The sequence below is a fragment of the Cynoglossus semilaevis genome, unplaced genomic scaffold (genome assembly GCF_000523025.1).
Source record: "Cynoglossus semilaevis isolate Cse_v1.0 unplaced genomic scaffold, Cse_v1.0 scaffold4518, whole genome shotgun sequence".
In the NCBI taxonomy this organism is placed as follows: Eukaryota; Metazoa; Chordata; class Actinopteri; order Pleuronectiformes; family Cynoglossidae; genus Cynoglossus; species Cynoglossus semilaevis.
The window spans coordinates 1-5,734 of NW_007585271.1; the positions used below are offsets into that span (position 1 = coordinate 1).

Below are 5,734 nucleotides of genomic sequence, written 5' to 3' on the forward strand. Positions count from 1 at the left end.
CATATATACAGTGTATATATAAAACTATGCAAAAATAGCACTATAGATGTGGCCTATATTTAGTGCAGCCTATATGATGCATTTTAAAAACATCTGTTGATTCTTGTGGACAATAAACCATTACCTTAACAGGTGAAACTTGACAATGTACGTGTTCTATGTTATTCCAGGTGAAGCAGAAGAAACAGGAGCCAGTAAGTACACCAGTCTGTTGTTCATGTCAGTCCCACCATTTTTATTGGCCACTGATGTTGACACAACCTTAAGGGTCTAACGAAGTCCTTTTTCACAGCATCGTACACCAAGTGCTACTGTATTACTGAGTATTTTCTGTATTTTTAAAAGACACTAACATTTGTCTGTCAGTAAAGAGGTAATTGGTCACTGATCACAAATCCGCAACCACTAATCTGAGAGAGTCACGAGACTAAGAGCAGGTTAACACTCCAGCAGATGGCGAGTGTGTGTGTGTGTTAATCTGTGTACAAGGGTGTTAGTCTGTAATCTCACAACGGCACACACACACACACTCACACACACACGACAGGCAACTCACGTTTTCACAGGAATGAAAATCTACCTTATTAATAACAATAATACGATTAGTTCAGTGAAGATCTTTATTAATATTACAACATCTCCCAAGATGCAACTGTGACGTGAAATATCAATTGAGTCGACACTAGAACAAACAGAAAAGAGGCCGATCAATAGGCTGCTGTGATGTTGAATGAGTTTTTGCACTTGTGTGTGTTAATTGAAACTGGTGTTTCAATTAACACACTTCTGGTCAGACACAAACAACAATCTTCACAGTAATCAAACCGGGGATCATGTACCACGAGAGTAAAAATGTATTAACAAATATGAGATACCTGCAGCACAAAACAACATAGTGTCACTGTTATTTTTTCACCTATAATGCAACAAAAAACAACATAATATCACTTTTTTTTTCTAGCAGCAGTGCAGCCAGTAGTGTAGAAGTCTTCTGTCAGTAGTGGTTTAAATATTTCTACTTTTCCCTTATGTTCTGTAGAGAGTAGCCTTATTAAATGCTCATAACTCTTCTTCTCTGACAGCGGCTGGTGACTCTGACGACAGACCCTCTGCCTCATCAGATGGAGTGACTGACACGACGACTGTTACTACAGCTGCTACTATCGCTACTACAGACAGTACCTTACCCACGACCCAGACTTCTGTTATTGATATTTGGATACCTACATCTACTGCTACAACTACTGACACCATCACTGCGACTGCAACCGACAGTACCTTCTCTATGACTTTAGTTTCTGCCTCTCCTGCAGCTACAACTTACAATTCTGACCTCATTAATACCAGAGGTAGTACCAGTACTGCTTTAGTGGACACATGGTCTACAGATGTACTGTTTACAAGCACAGACATCTCTCTCGCTGTTACCGATTCACCCGATGCATTCCTTACAACAGACACCAGGGGCACTGCTACAGCTGACATAACCAGTGGTGGTTTCACAACCTACTTCCTCAGTACAAGTGTTGGTGAGGAGTCAACCGTAGCTGGTGCAGAACCTACTCCTACCGTTTGTAGGTACATCCACAGCCCAGTTAAAACTCTTATTCCCAAAATCCCACTGCTTCCGGGAGGGACCACTGACGTCACACCCAGTGACCTCCGCAACCCTTAAAACCGGGGTACAGCCCAGGTTTTGTTCTCTCTGTTCAGGACTTTCGCTCCGTAGGACCCTGATGATAAGAGAAACCTGCTCGTCTCAGAAGACTAAGAACCAACGCGCTTTTGTAGACACCATTGCCCACGGTGATAAATGCACTAGTAGCGTCTTTTTCTTAACTGAGTTAACCGGTAATTAAGTTACACAAGTAACGTAGCGCTGCGACCAAAGCAGTTATTGAAAAGTTTAGAAGCGACAGGATTCCTTCTAACGGTATTCGTGTGAACCGGCACATCGACAGTCAGAGACTTTTCCTCCCGAAACGGACTTTCGGAACCAAGAGGACTCTCTGGACACAGTGGAACCAGACGGACGTCCCCAGCTCTGGCAAGGACCCAAGAAGTGCGGACTTTCCACTACCCTCTCAATACGAGCAGACGTTCACTACAGTAAGGCTGGCATTTGGGCACGTTAGTTAACCTGTAGTATTGTTAAGTGCTATTTAAACTGAGGAACAGTTTAAGTACGCATATTGAATTTTGTTGTCTGAAATCTGTGCTGCTTTTATAGCTAGGCTGTTGCATGCACTTCTTTTCTAACCTCCTGACTCGGTGTTATACTCTTGTACACCGTCAGTATTTCAGTGTTAACTTGGAACGTTATCAGTATTGGGATCAGGAAAACTCCGACAAAGTCCTTTGTCTGGAGTAGACCACGCGGTACGCCTCCCTTCCCCCATATACTTTGATAACATCACAAGCACTGTTTCATTGTACCTGAGCGCATCTTGGTGCGCGTACACAACACCCATTCACACCTCCGTGAGCGCATACACGCCTCACGTGTTTCCTGTTGCCGTTCCTTCTACCTCGCAGTTCTTCTTCCACTGCGCAGTCGCGTATGTGAACACGCCTCAAGGGCTCAGTCGCTTGCTTGGTAGCTGAGAGGCAACATCTCTCTCTCTCTTTCTCTCTCGTACACGACCGCTCGTGTACACACGCACATAAGTACACACACACCCCTACACACACGCCTTGTTTTGTTATAATGATCATTGTTTATGAGTTCAATCACCGTCATTAACTTGACAGTGTTGTATAAATAAATTTGATTATTTTTGTAAACTGTATTTGTCTGTGTTGTTACTTTATTCATTGAAGCCACCCAATTTGCCAAGAACTCTCAAAATCCTTCAGATATTTAATTGTTATTGGATACTATTGATTTTAGTATATTTGTAATACTTAAAGTAATACATTATTGCTATATTAGTAGGTTAAAATAATAATTAAAGATAACTTTAATGAGACTGGTTGTGTTATTAATTTGAGACTGGTTGATAACACCGAGTGCTCCTAAGCAGCACTCGACCCATTGCACCTACAATTCTTTGAGCTTTAAACAAATAAAAGGTAAATACAATGACCTTTGTTTCTGTATTTGAGCTCTTTGTGTGTGTTAACATATCACTTACTTAGCTTACTGCTAAGAGACTTTGGTTGATCTCAGCTCCTTCTATGCGACTGTGTCTGTTTGTTTTTTTGGTGTCTGATGCCCTTTCACTTCCTGCCAGGTCTATAAACCACATACTGCAGGCAAGAAAGACAGATACACGTGTCTCATGTTGTCATTAAACACCATGTGAAATAGTTTTTTAATAATAAACATATGTGACCATATCAAGTGATGGACATACCTGCCAACTGTCTGCTGGTTTGGAGAACGAGAAGAAAGCGGATTTGCTCCACTTGTTCCCTGTGTGTGCTCCTAGCTGCCGTGAGAAATCACCTTTTCAAGATGAAGGAGGTGACAGTAGGACAGAGAGACCAGAGACAGATACAGAGGGAAGTGATCAGGGTATGTAGTCATCAATACACCATACTAAAACTGTATATGTGCAATAACTGTATAACTAGCATTACCTTGTGTAATAGCAAAAATGTCCATTCTCATGTGGAATGTCACTCACCTGTTTATTTAAGTATAATGGTAAAAATCGTAACATGTCAAATTGTTTGACTGTCATTATGTACAGTCTTTGTTTCTCTGTATTATTATCTTCTATAATTAATTGATTTATTATCTCAATTGCAATATCTCAAAGTAACTATACCTGTAAACTGGAAAACTACAAAATTGCAAGCTGATATCTTATTTGTAAAGCACTATGCTAGACTTCACTCTTTATACCGCATATTGTACTTTGCTGCTGTCAACACTGTCAATTTCTCCACTGTGGGTCCAATAAAGGAAATCTTAATCTTAATCCTAAAAACATGATAAAGCATTTGCATTGAATCCTGGCCTATTTTTGTTTACAGTAATAATATGTAAATAGTAAATATGTTCTTGATGTTTAAGTGTAAATAAGAGCATCGGCGCTACATTTGTAATCACTACAAAAGGAATAAAAGCAAAAATGAAATGAACCAACACCAAGAATATTTTCATGTTAACTATTAATTATAAAAAAAAGATACAGTGATGTAGAATATCAATACACTATTGTGAAATAATACATTAAGATATTTCAGTGTATCAATATTTTCTTACACCCCAATCCACCCCCATGACAACACAAACCACTATCACTAAAATTTTTTTTGCAGCAGTAGAACTCTGTGGTAGCCCGTAATTGTAACGAGCCACTGTCTTTGCTTTATAAATAAGTGGATGCTTAGTCATGTCAGTGGTCAGTACAACGCTGTGAGCAGCATCCAGACACCTTTTAACTTTAGAACAACACTCTTCATACAATGAAGGTATTTTTTCTCCCATGAAAAATTTCCTACTTGGCATCCTGTAGCGGGGATCAAGTGTCTTTATTAAATTCTTGAAACCCTCCTGTTCAACCACAGAGAGGGGTTGTAGGTCCTTCACGATCATCATGGCAATACTCTTTGTGATGTCCTTGGCTCTTTGTGAATTATCTAGGTGAAATGACAAAATGATTAAGTCTGTAACTGTAATCTGAAAATAGCCTAAATAGGAATGCTACTTTTCCTTCAACAGTTAACACTAAAGAGTTATTATAGTCAGTAATATTCATATTTCAGGTTTGAGGTATAGAGCCTATCTTTATATGGGTAGCTATATTTTTGGGTTCCAATAAAACTAGGGCTGCAGCTATTCTTCAATTTAATTGACTAATTAGGAAAAAAAATGGTTTGATGCCAATTCTGTTACATCGAGAACTTGTTTAATTATTGCTGCGTACTAAAATTACCCGTAAAAAGCTGGTGCGAAGCAGACAACCAAAACTTTTGCGAAGTTTGTTTGTTTATAACCCTGACCTGGGTATTGTTGATTTTTTGGCTGAAAAGCATCTGCCAGAGTACATTGTCTCTGTGTCCGCGGGGGTGTTCTGGCTTGGGGATCCCCCCCCTCCTCCCTCAACTTCTTTGCTTGCAGCTCGTTGCTCTCTGTAGGGTGAGCTTTTTTCATATGTTTGTGTAAATTCGTGGTGTTACCGTTTAGCAGGTCAAGAAATTGGAGAAAATGGTGAAGAGAAATCAAAAGAGACAAACTCTCCCACGACAAATCAAGAATCTGGGCCAGTGTCTACTTCCGAAATAGAAGATTCAAGAGTGGGTTTGTCACCTTCAGAAACACAGAAGGAGGAAGTGTTAAGTGGCAGGACTTCAGATGCTGGTAGTCCCATCAGAAGAGTTGGTCATTGGTGTGGAACCCCAGGGTTCACCTCCTGGGAAAGTTCGAATCCCGGTTAGGGTGGTTGTTACCTTCCAGTGGACTCACCTCCCGCAGGAAGGTTTAGGGGGCTTGGTACGGTGCAGTGTGATTTGGGTGGCGACTGCTGCCCCCGCGACCTGGTAACGGATAAGCGGATGAAAATGGATGGATGGATGGATGTACAATGTGTGCAGCTGCTACTGTAAGCCCTTTTAGCTCATAAGAGAATCAGGAAATTCTTTTACCATATTTTTGTCCCCCCTTTGTCAAAAACCAAAGCTTCAGAGAGGAAGGAAGTCAAAGAGGAATCAAGGGAGGAAAAAGAGGATAAAAGAAAAGAATAAAAGAAGAAGAATGCGGACTATGAGAAAAAAGGTACACCAC

The 5,734-nt window shown here is 40.5% G+C and overlaps 1 long non-coding RNA gene across 1 annotated transcript; it reads right to left on the reverse strand.

Annotated features, from left to right (window-relative positions):
- Positions 1–3,000: 3,000 nt before the first annotated feature.
- On the reverse strand, positions 3,001–4,607 carry LOC112486609 (uncharacterized). Its single transcript, XR_003049119.1, has 3 exons — positions 4,453–4,607; positions 3,357–3,448; positions 3,001–3,249 (listed from the first exon to the last, which is right to left on the reverse strand). It is a non-coding gene; the product is annotated as an uncharacterized LOC112486609 (long non-coding RNA).
- Positions 4,608–5,734: the final 1,127 nt, after the last annotated feature.